This window comes from Atractosteus spatula, chromosome 1 (assembly GCF_055471065.1).
Source record: "Atractosteus spatula isolate fAtrSpa1 chromosome 1, fAtrSpa1.hap1, whole genome shotgun sequence".
Lineage (NCBI taxonomy): Eukaryota > Metazoa > Chordata > Actinopteri > Semionotiformes > Lepisosteidae > Atractosteus > Atractosteus spatula.
This window is the reverse complement of record NC_142706.1, coordinates 55688400-55701601: the sequence shown is the minus strand read 5'-3', so window position 1 is coordinate 55701601 and position 13202 is coordinate 55688400. Positions and strand designations below refer to the sequence as shown.

Genomic DNA, 13202 nt, shown 5'->3' with positions numbered 1-13202 from the left:
GGTCAAATATATTCAATTATTCAAACCAATTACAATTATGATTCAAATGATGATTTCATGTATATATAATTTAGTTATACATTTATTATTAATAATAAATCTATGATAAATGTAACATTTATTGTGATATTTAAAATCAATAAAAGTGTTGATATAGTACACATATTATTATCTTATTTATAATGTTCATTTTATTATTAGAGTCTTTATCATACTCAAGGGACAATTTGTTAAAGAAAGTATAGCTTGTGCATTGACCAGGAATCAACCACAGGGTTCATATGTGGCAAGCGAGAATTCTATCACTAAACTGCAAATGTGTCTCTCTGATTGGATGACTTAATGTGTGGGGACTGGGAAATGTAATATTTACTTTATGTATTTAGTACCAAGAGCCAAATTAAAAACTACAAGTGTTGCTTAGTGATGGGTTTATTTGATAGGAAGTTGCATTTTCCATTATACTGCAAAAACATTCTATATAACATATACTGTTTACATATTATATATAAGCAACAAATAATTAAAATTCCTGATGTTATAATTGCTTGCAGAGGAAGTGAAAGCAAACAAACCAGAAGTGTTTCAAAAATAAAACAATATGAAAAACGCTGTTAAAAAACTAAATAACTGAGAAACACAGGATATTATTAATCAAAAACATTTTGTCATAATATTTCCAGCATTGTGGCAAAAATGTGATGCTCATTGAATTTCTGCGGGACTGGATAAATGGCAGAATGGCAGAATTCAGATGTTAACTGAACAGACTTTAGTATTTGTTAACTTTAAAATAATAACAAAACTTTTAGGGGAAAGGAATCATCACAATGATCACTATGCTGCACCAATTTCTCCTTAATTCCCCTTGCAGAAATGGTATCTGCAGTTCACTGACCTGTTGTCCATTGACAAAAAACAACACTGGGTAGATTAACATGACAATGACACCTCTCATGCATTTTAACAGCTTTCTGCCAACTGCTGGCAACGTTTTGGAGTGGAGACAGGGAAATCAATGGCTATGCTCTCTCTTCCAATAACCTGAATATTGCCTTTACCCATTTTTAAGTTTGTTTTTTTTATCTACAGAGGAACCTAGATTAAACATCTATTTAATATGAAATCACAAAAACCCATTGTTGTATTACCTTTTTCCCACAAAAGTCACATTTAAAATGAAAATATTCATCAATTTGAGCAAATTAGATCATATTCCTCTTTTTGTGTAATTCAAACCAAACAAAATAGATGTAATTAAAATATTTTTTTAGACAAATACATTTAGTACCATAGTTGACAGTAAAATAGTTCAGGTTGGTAGCCGCATCAGCATGCATAGTCTGTAAAGGAACAAGTAAGGTTTATTCCATGCTGAAAAGAGCAGAAAGAAAACACAATGTTTTGGCCGTGGAGCCTTCTTCAGGTGTGAGAAAGGCTCACACCTGAATAACCTCACACCTGAAGAAGGCTCCACAGCAGAAACATTGTTGTAGTTGAAAAGCTGAATAGTTGAAAAATTAAAATTAATCAATATCACTAAATTGTAAAATGTGCAAAAAATGTTTTAAGGAAAAACAAATGTTCATATCTGTGGACACGTAATTAAGAAGTTAATCAATCAAAGAAGGAACAGAAAATTATAAAATAAGACTAATACAATAACTACGCCTCCCAGAAATCAACTGTTCTGCTTGCTTGGGTACTTCAAGTCCCACCCAGGCTTGGTGGTTTAATCAGTAGGCACTTAAATAACTTATGTTCGTTCAAGTGGATGTTATTGTTTTTAAATTGAACTATTTAAGTGTTCGTGGGAAATGTAGTTAAAAATTAGCACATCAATGCTTTCCCAAAATAACCACAGCAAGTGTTTGAGTTTGAGTTGGGAAATCAATGCAAAAAATTTTTTAGGAAGAAGGTGAAATACTATTTCATGCTGCACTTCATGACACCATAGTATACCTACTGAAACCTTGAGCATTGTAGATGGCTATGTTTGTATTTGAACTTATCTAGCAACAATGTTTCTCTGAGTATCTTTGTTAGGGTGTTTTGCATTCAGAAGTCAGGGTACAGAAACAATGGTGTCAAAGCAGGGAGATTTAAAGCAGCACCATGTTAAGTGGGGACCTCCTCTGTATTAAACCAGTGTCCCACTCATTAGGGTATTAATTATGTTTTAGCTATTTTTTATTTTTTAAACCTATTTATAGGTACAGTATGTTATACAGAGGATGTTATTTTTGTTTTATTATTTTTCATTTTACTCTGTCTGTTATTGTGGGTAAAGTCTGGGATTTCTGATTTTAAAGTCAAAATTCCGCTGCAGCAGATTTTGACAGTGTAACGTCCCAGCCTCCAGAATAACAGTGTTTTCAAAGTGTACATTTTCAGGGTGCCTATGGCAATAGTAGTTTAGATGCTATGACCATAACAGTACAGTAACAATTAAATTGGGATTACAAAATCTTGATTAGCAAGCATCTGGACAATCTAGCAACAACTGGCATATTTCCACTATGTTTGCTATTTCTGGCTATCATACAGATTTCATCTAGTGGTCTCAATTAAAGGAAAAAGTTTTTTCTGTAAAGAAACAATCCGAAGAATTGCTGCCATTTTCCAAGGAGAGCTCAGCATTACCTTTTTAATTAAATAAACTGTGCAAGAGATTCTGGAGCACATTGCCATGACAATGATAAATGATAAGCAACTTGCATTACAAACTACCAACACGTGATCACTGCTTTTCATTCACATACTAAATCTCAAAAGAAGCTGTGCTCAGGAGTCAACAGATTGCAAGCAGCATTGTGATCGAACAAATCGCATGTGATCGAATTTTTGACATGGATGCTCCCAAAGGGGATCCTCTCCTTGGAGGGTTCACACATTGAAATTTAATGGGCACATAGACTACACAACACTAAGGATAGCAGTAAAAGTTGGTCTCTCAAATTGATTTTGAATTTACATATGTACAATGACAGGAAGTTAATATTACAAGGGATGAAAGTTGATTCCATGGTAAGACTTTGGTAAGCTCTATTTTTCAGGTTACAGCAATATAACTCCTCAGAGGAGTGCCTTTGCACTGGTCAGGAATAAGCTCTTGGTTATGGGATGAGACATTTCCTAATTAAGCCTTATAAACTCAAGGTTGTCTGCAATGGTCAAACAAATCTCTTTAAATTCCCAAAAGAAGGAATTTATGGCATCTCATATCTAGGAGTAGCCTTTCACCCATCCAACAGCTATCACTTCACCCACATCGATTGCTGATTTACAAGACAGCCCTTCGAAGTTTACCAAGTATCTGGCCAATTATTAATTTTATACTGTATTATATAACAGTGATGTTGCTGTTATGCTTCTCACTGCTGGCTCATTTGATCACTCCTGAGATTACTGGGTTCATCTTTATCCATACTTATAGCTACGAGGGATGACATAACCCAGTGTTGTTTTTATGTCCCATGGTCCCATAGTATACATGGAACCATAGTTTGTCATATGTTGCGAAAATAGAATCATGATCGCAAGGCTGTTTTGATTTTCTGAGAATCACGGGAGGATATTTAATGTCTCCAGTGGTGTTATACTAATGTTATTTCAGAAGTCATATCAAATTTAGAAATTCAAATTACAGTAGATGCTTAGATATATTCAGAATTATTTCCCTTGTTGCATTTTACTGCAATTTCTTTTTCTAAAGCATTAGCCAAATTTATCAACAATGTTGAATATTAAATAGAATGTTAAAGTAAACAACAATAGATTTATTTTTTTCCAAACATAACTCATTCTCTGAGATTGACTGTCTCTGGTGCATGTTATATCTGTGGTTAAATCGAACTTCCTTCTGATCCCTTCTGATCAGCTTCCTACCAGTCTCTATCATAATACATGAATATATTCATTTGATTCTAGGCATAAATTGTCATGCGCCACTAGATGGAAATGTAATACATCTCTGTTTCAAAATAATTTTTTACTTAACTTGGCTCTGTACAAAATTGGTTGAATATGTATTATTCAGCTCAGATTTTACAGAAACAATACCCAGAAATTCTCAGAAATCCAGAAACAATGTGGGATATTACTACGATATTACTACGGTAAATATACTTCCTTGTCCCAAACAAAGTCCCAAAATAAACATATAATTGAATTAAAAAAACAATTAAAAAGTTACAGAAATTCACATTTTCTAGAAGACAGAGCTAAAGCAATTAGCCTGGTAATGGGTTAGTTTAATGCATTATGCATTACTGCATTCAATTAATTGTTAATGCATTATCTAGGGGTGAATTTAATATATACCACAATGAAAATACTAAGGTAAGAGACCAAGTGTTGTTAGCACTGAGACTAAAACACAATACATATATTCACTATGTATATACCAAATACATGGTCTTCCATCAATGCAATTCAAACTGAGGAGATGGTGATGTAGTTTTGAAGCCTGAAGAGGTAAACTAAGCCTTTTACCACAAGCATTTTATCACAACCTTTTATGAATATGAATCACATTTTGACTGTGATTGTAAATAAAATCACAAGAATCTGAAAATTTGTAAACTGGGAAGACAGCAGATAACAAGATGTTGGAATATCACTGAATTAAAATCTCATATCAAGTCACGCAAAAGCTAAGACTTCTGGGATAGACTTCATGTCAAATGGAGTTACTTTTAGGAATTTGGAACATGGTTGGTACATTGATTTTAAATTATGTTATTTATTCAGTTAAAGTATTTCACAGAGACTAGAAAACTGCTATTACAAATGAACAAAGATCCTCTTCTTTGCTTAATTATATACCTTAAGCATCTACTGTAGGATCTCTCTCATTAACAGTAATTTCTAGTTATAATTTAAGTACTTTTTTTAAAGTTTTGAGTCACAATCCATTTGAACAAAACAGGTTTTATGAAAGGCTGATTAGCTTCTGATACCATTTAGCATCTGCTTCATATCATTTATTTGACGAACCTTAACCTGTGGTTTGTCCTTTCCTGTCTTTGGGTATAGAGAAGGACTTTAGCCATCTTGAATAGAATTACCTCTGGTTGTGTATAGAGCACTTTGGATTTTTCATTGGTAGTACTCCATCTCAACCCTTTTGTTTAGCTAGAGGTACTAGACAAGGATGACCTTCTCACCTTGTCACCCTTATTATTTGCATTATCTCTGGAACCTAATTAACATCAATGGCTCAAGGAAAGCTATCTTTCTCTGTGCCAAAGATGTCCTGTTATATGTTTCCAACATTGCAAAATCTACTCCTGATATTTTATCTTTACTTGCTGCTTTTGGAGGGATCAGGGTACAAAATTAACTGCAGTTAATCAACTGCCAAAAATATATTGCCTCTTTTATCCCATATTGACAAAAATTCTCTTAGGTATTCACAAATATATTCATCCTTATAGGAGGTCTCTAAGTGTAATTATAATTCTTTGTCACAGAGTCAATATGATCTCCTTTGGAGCTTTCCTTGCAAAGTAGGATTTCCATAATTAACACAAATATTTTACCATGTTAATTTTCTATTTTCTCTATGTTATCTTTCCCTTCTTACAATTTGTTTTGAGCAATTTCACAATTTTTTTAAATTTTATATGCGGTAATATACAGGATAGCCATGAATATGATTAACTGCAACACAGCATGTTAACTTACACATCAGTTTGTCTGCTCCTACTTTTAAATATTATTATGGAAATTTTAAATAAAAAACATAAAAATGTGGGTAGATTTATTTCAGAAGTCCCTTGGCATTTTGTGGAAGAGGTTGTAGTATCACCACATATGTTACAGGACCTAAAAGCTGCTGGAATTAGTAAAACAAATTGGATGTACTGTAAACATTTCCCTATTAAATCTAATTCTGTCAAAACAAATTCAGTGTTTACAAATACAGTATGTATTAGTATTGACTTCAGGTTCCATAAATCTTCTTTGAAATGGTACAATTACTTTCCTATCATGGGAAACTAAACCTTTGTTTATCTGCACTGGTCAAGAAAAGGTATTAACACATTAGAAAAAAATAATGGATTTTGTGCATTCCAGGATCTCAAAGACAACAATTCCCATCACAAAGTCTTCCTATTTCATCTATCTAAAGCTGATATCTGTCATGTACAGAATGCTTATGGTATGCCTTGGAATATTTATTTTCTTTTTTTATACAGTGATTATTTAGATTAATCATTTTTCTTCTATACAGTAATAATAAACTTAATAATAATAATAAACTTTATTTTATATAGCACCCTTAAAGGTGGCTTCTCAAAGCGTTTTACAGAATGAGAACAACAATAAATAAAAAGAATACACAAGATAAAACACAATTACATTATACAGAGGAGACCGTGGATGGTGGTACTAGGAAAAGCAGAGGGGTGAAGAATGGAACCAGTTAAGTATAGGTTCTTCTAAAGAAGAAGGTTTTGAGTCTGGATTTGAAGGAGTTTAGAGAAGGTGACTCTCTGATATCCTTGGGCAGAGAGTTCCAGAGCTTGGGGGCATAACAGGAGAAGGCCCTGTCACCCATACAATGTAGACAGGCTTGGGGGACAGTGAGGAGAGCAGAATTAGAAGAGCGAAGGTTGCAAGGTGGGGAGTAGGGTGATAATAGTCCAGACAGGTACTGAGGTGCCAAGCCATGCAGAGCCTTATAGGTGAGCATGAGGATTTTAAAGTCCACATGGAATTTGATTTTGATTTCTTTGCCTCTTGCATGATTGTTATAGTTGTAACTGGCTACTTCAGGCCCAGTACAAGCTAGAGTGCACCACAGAAAAAATTGTTCACACCCTTCCCTCATTTATTTTCTGAGTATAATGGAAACTATAATAATGGATATTATATTTTGCAAATGTGTAACTTCAATATAATGTGTTCTTCTTTGCCGAGTCTCATTCTACAAAACAATTCCATGAAATTTACATTTCACAGCTTGTATGTTTTAACCATTCTGAGGACATCAAATTATTGTAGCCAGTGAACAATGTGAGGACACATCCCCCAGATCAATACGATTGCCAGGGTGGAGATTTTAATCATATGCGTGCAGATCTCATCTTGGACATACCAAGCCTGATTGATCATGCTTTCTGCATTAAATTGTTAGAAAGGCAAGCTACTATTTAACAAAAGTAAATCTCATATTACAAAAATAAAGCAATTTTTATGCAGCACAAATGCTGACCAAAAGGGTAGATTTAGAAAGAAATTCCTTTTTTTCAATAAATTTGAATTTTTAAGTATTGCTATAATAATTTTAAAACTTAAACAATTAACTACACAAACTGCTTATAAAATACAAAAGTATATTATTGTCTAATCTTCCAATAGCATAGAAAATTAAATCCAAATCATCAGAAACATAAACATGATAAACATTCAACAGTGATAGCACACAGTATAAGTAGAGAACTAAGGGATTATTTTTCTCTGCATATTATTTATCACTTTCTCGTACTGTACAAAAAGTTTTATTTTAATTATAATAAGCACTGTTTCAAGTCATTCAAAAAAGAATGATTTTTCCATGTTAGATACTTTCATTCAAGCGTTAGGAAAATGAAATTCTATTGTTCAGTAAAATATTCTAAACACAGATGAGGAAAAGAGCTTGACAAAAAATATAGAGTTAAATTCAGTCTACAGTTCAAACAAATTAATGTTGAATTGTCCTTGCAACCTGACCTACAGTACATAGGGTTGTCGAAGATAAAGGTAAAGGGTCATTGAATATTTTACCTTAAATTTTATCTACTAATAAGGTGGAGGCAAGAATGTTTAACCCATATATATTTTTTGCTTTTCTTGTATTTCTTTGTAATTGTCAAGATCTTATTAAATGTTTTTATTCAACAATGAATTTAACTTTATCCTGATATATTTTTTGTATAAAAATAGTTATTTCCTACTTCTTTTATCTTCTATGCACTTCTATGCTCTGAGTAAGCTGTTTTCACAACAAGTCAAGGTATATTCATAATTGTTGTAAAAAAAAATTAAAAATTGCAAATACAGTATATGCTCAGCTAGTTTAAGCATGATAAGGATAATGTCATTTGTTGTCTCCTCCAGAATCCACCATAGTGTTCCAGAGTGTTGGGCACCTTAGCAGGGATAGATTAAAGACTGAGATATAATGGAACTAAGATTAATTTCAAACTTGATTTAAATTTGCTGCACAAATGCATATTGCTTCTCCTAAAAAACTGGTTTAACCAATTAACTACAAGCCTGGTATTATCTTTAGATAATACAGCTAGAACATGATAAAATAGTGTTTCCATATTAGCCAAGGAGGCTGCCTGGCTGCCATTTTATTGTGAAATTTTAAAGTCTCAGTTCAAAACTTCTTAAGGATATTGACCCCAAATTGGCATAACAGCTGGCACATTATACAGTATTTCAAATTTAAAAAATGTGAGCACCTACATAACATTTGGTGGCATACAAAAATTATACACATTTTATATTTATACAAAAATAATACAAAAATTAAGTATAACACAACTAAGAGTCCATTAATCAGGGGACAAACTTAAAATATAACTATATATTTATATGGATTTTTCACCTCACCTGATGAAAAGGCAATGTGAGATTCCTGATTTTCCTCTGTACAGTATATTTATCTCTATTGCACTTTGCTGGATATTATTAAGCCCCACCATATATCCTTTATATGCACAGATCTATAATAAACAGCTCAATTTCAAGAACGATTTTGATCATTTTTGTTCTCCGAAATCAAACAACATAGAAGTCTGAAATGTGGTGGGTCATATTATTCTATGGGCATGTTAAAATGTTACTCAAAAATGTATTTATTATTCATGTGGTTTGACCGTTATATTGGAATTAACAAAAAAACACTGGAAAGTGTCCTGCAAAAATGTTAGGCAAAATGAAGTGAAACTTGTTATAAAGAAAACATATCATATTTGTTCATGGAAAGACACTATCATATATTGTTGTCAAAAATCCTATTACAGTATATTAAACTTATATGGTGTATAATATTTAGTTGTGGTTAATTTGCATATATTTTAGGAAGTTCTCGCTATTTTTCTTTGAAACCCATGAAAGCATACTGTACATTTGAATCTAGAGGAAATCTAGATGGAAAATGTTACCTCAATGTACAGGATTTGCTGGATTTATTGATCCTTATTCAGAACACGGTGATCTTTTAAATTGTTTGGCAGTCAGATTGCATTTGTCAAAAACATTCAAACAGGTCTCAGTGCACTCAGCCAGTTGAAAATAAATTTGGTATACATACACCAAATTGTTCAGCACAGCTTACTACATTAAGATAAACAACTGGTATTTGACAATCAAATTGCAGGTGTGTTTAATATTGACAATACATTGCTCTGTATGTTGTGGTATACAGTATATATTAGTGATGCGTGGGTTGAGAGAACAGAAACTAAAATGCATTCTCAAAATGCAAATGGCTAATTCAAATGATTAAAAAAATAATATCATATTTCTTTCTGGAAGTGTACTGACCAGTTCAGTATTTTCTAATGTTTGGATGTTGTGTTTACATGCTGGACACATATTACATTTCTTTTTTTTTGTGATCATTCTTTTATTTTGGAAACAAACAAACATTAACATAAAAACTACAAATAAACCCCATGCCTCCAAGGAACACACCCCTTTCTAGACATCCTCAAAAACCAACCTACCCCAAACAGCCAATCCTAGGAATCCTGTGAAACCAACTCTGTAACTAGAGGATGGGAGAGGGACTAACAACGCTTTTATGTTTTCTGCACTTGTCTCCCAGACTAAAAAAAATCATCCTCGGTACCAAGTACCCAAGCAGTAGACAGCTCCATTTAGGCAACTGCAGTAAAGGCAAGGGCACATTGCAAACTATATTGCTATAAAGAGCTATAATATTATTTGTATGAGTCTATTTAAGAGACAAACGTATTCTCAATAAAACTTGTCATCTCATTTATAAAGCACTTAAAAATTTATCATTGCAAATTAAATTGTTTCTGTTGGCATCCAATCACCTCTTGCAGCAAGAGGGCAGAGCTCATTTTTCACATTTTAGTTGTGAAGAATAGCAGGTCCCTCCAGAGGCATGGCCCGTGACTCCGTGAGTGCTGCACTGTTCTAAAACTAGAATACAAATGAGATTTTCAATGGATTCGACACTTTTTGTAGCAGAGGACCAAATGAATATTAATGAAAAGCGTTTTGGTTTATGAAAACCTTAATTTTCACATCCTGTGAGAAGTTAACCAAAGCGTAGCTACCAAGACAGGGATAAGGTTGGTGAAGCAACAAATGAAGACAAGGGAACAACTTCCATCTGCTTTTTGTATGCATCTGACAAATTAGGTATCTAAAATCGTAAGGTGCTGTTTCTTCCTTGTGGATGGTGCTGCACATAAAATTTAGTTTACATATAGCTTCTGTCAAACCATCCAGCCAGATCTGAGTCCGCCACAACGAGTAGCCAAATGTGGCATTATCATTTAATGAAAGTACTATGTGAGTGGAGACAGCTAGAAATGTATTTAATTTAGCAGTTTTGTTTTCTTTATTGTTCCTATTGTTCCTATAGAATATTTTAGTCTACAAAAAGCCCTCTTCCCTCTTTTATAGAAAATTCCTTTATTTCTGTTACAAGCCACCCCTTCATACAGTATAGATAATACATATTTCATACAATACTGTAGTTGCTTGACTTAGTTACAATTAGTAATGGCTAACTGAAATTGATGTTGATGAGTATAAATTGAGAACTGCTAACCATGCAAATAATACCAACAAAATAAAAATAGTCTGTGGTAGCTGAAAATAGAATAACAAGTATTGTGTTTTTTCAATTTTGTTGAATCACTGGTCTTTGTGGCAGATAAAAATACTAAAAGTAACTTCAATAAAACAGCTGAACTTCAACAGATTTTTCACAGAAATGAATTGAACCAACACATTTAATTTCTGTCTTGTTCAGTAGATATGCACTCTCACTGGGCAACAGTAAAGAAGCAATGAATTAAGGTTTACCAATACAACAGCAGATTCCATTTTCCACTCTCGTAGAAAAACACTTATAATGCATACAGTATTTCAGTAAATCTCTAAATGCAAATCAGCAAAGGATACTATACTACAGAAAGATGAATCCTGATTAACCTTCTGTTGCTTCTGGAAGGACAAAAAACAAGATACTGTATATATTTAGCCGCCCTACTTAATTGCCCTGATTTCTTCATTTGCTGAAGGAAAAACAATTATAATGTCTCAAAGTACTGTACATCAGAAAGAGGAAGTAATCTGTTGTAATCTCTGTTGTTGCTGATAGGAAAAATAGGCAAAATATTCTTGTACAGTATATATACAGTGCAGTATATTACCTGTCTATTTATTTACCAATAATTACTACAGTATACTGTATTAGTATTTACTATGTCCTGCATAAAACATAGTATAAAGTTTGCAGTGTAAGTCTAAAACATATCCATTAAGTGCTACAGATGTTTGTCATAGTTAACCTGTCAGGCAATGACTACAAAGCTCTCCTTTATTAATCAGGTAAAATGACCTGCTTCACCAGTTGTACTAAGAAAGAAGCTCAGGAACGCCAGATTATATAAAACTAGAATGGAATTTAACCAGGACACTAGATTTTAACACATTTACCATTTTGCAATGTATCATAGGATCTATAATTTTATACTTTGGGCATTTTTCTTAGAAATACGAGACTGAAAACAATAACATCAAAATATTACTTATTTATTTTACCTGGAATACAAATATCACTATTATTTCTCTTTGATTTCCCAGGTGTAAGAAGACAGCAATACAAATAAATATCTGTGTTTTGAATAAAATCCAATTTTAACACTGCAAAAAGCTATGTAGGCCAGCTGTCATCTTATGTTTTTAATTTTTCATACTGATATCTGCCATCTCCTAAACTATCATCACCGCTTCACTTCATCCATCCATTCATTTTTTCACCGCTTCTTCCAGTTCAGGGTAGCAGGAGGCCAGAACCTATCCCAGCATGCAACAGGCACCAGGCAGGATAGACAAACACAAACACCTACACTCACACGTATGCCAGGACCAATTTTGCCAGAAGCCATTTATCCTAACCGTATGTTTTTGTACTGAGGAAGGAAACCCACACGAACACGGGGAGAACATACAAATTCCACAATGATGGCATCCAGAATTGGACCTCAGGTCCAAAAGAGAATCCAGGGCCCAAGTGCTGCAAGACAATGATGCTAACCACTGTGCTCTGTTATGCTGCCCTCACCACTTTACTTTTAGGATAAAAATATTTTAAAGAAAAATTCAGGATGATTCTGTTTTACAAACAAAACTTCAAACAGCCCCCCAAAATTAGCTCTGCTCATGTTAAGGTGTGAAGGTGGGTGGAATGCAAGTTGAGACAGTGTCATAGTCCAATTGCCACCACTTCAAGTCTGAGCGGCAGTCTGTCAAAATCTGACTCAGATTGAGTCATTCAAGGATGCCTTGACCCTTACTAAGATTAAACAGCTTTCTGAGGTAAAAACGTAATAGATCCACTCTAAATTTCAACAGAGTGAATTCAGCAGTATTTCCCATAGGAATGCTGTATGTTACATGCTGCTACAAAATAGTTTTTAGTAAGCACACAAGCCACATAAGTCTGAACATACTGAAGTCTATTTAATAAAGTACCTTATAACATACTCTGGAAAGAGATTATAATAGTCAGAAGTGACATAAATGGAAAAATTATAGCCTGGTTACATTATAAATATGAGTTACAAATTACTTCTGTCAAGGGTTTAATTTCAGCACAGTCAACTGATGGTACTAACATTGCCAAGCTGATGAGTACAAACTCAGTCTTGTCAGTTTATCTTAGAAAGTCTTGTACTGTAGCATGCATACCTTAATATGATACTGGCACCTGTAAAGTGAATCAGTACCTGATATGTTCTGCAAATAAATCTGAATACCATCATTATAGCAAAGAAAACACTAGTTCATGATACTGAAGTTTAATCAAGAAGCATATGCACACTAAATAGTTAATACAGGTTCATGAGCTTCACAAATAGGATGCTGTGATTGACAGTTTCAAAAGCTGAACTTTCAAGTCCAGGCAGAGAATATTAAGGGATGCAGAGACA

General features: G+C 33.4%; 1 protein-coding gene across 6 annotated transcripts in view; it reads right to left on the bottom strand.

Annotated features, from left to right (window-relative positions):
• The window catches only part of gria2b (glutamate receptor, ionotropic, AMPA 2b), a 72635-nt gene that overhangs the window by 43211 nt on the left and 16222 nt on the right, over window positions 1–13202 (bottom strand). The gene's annotated exons all lie outside the window — the stretch shown is intronic.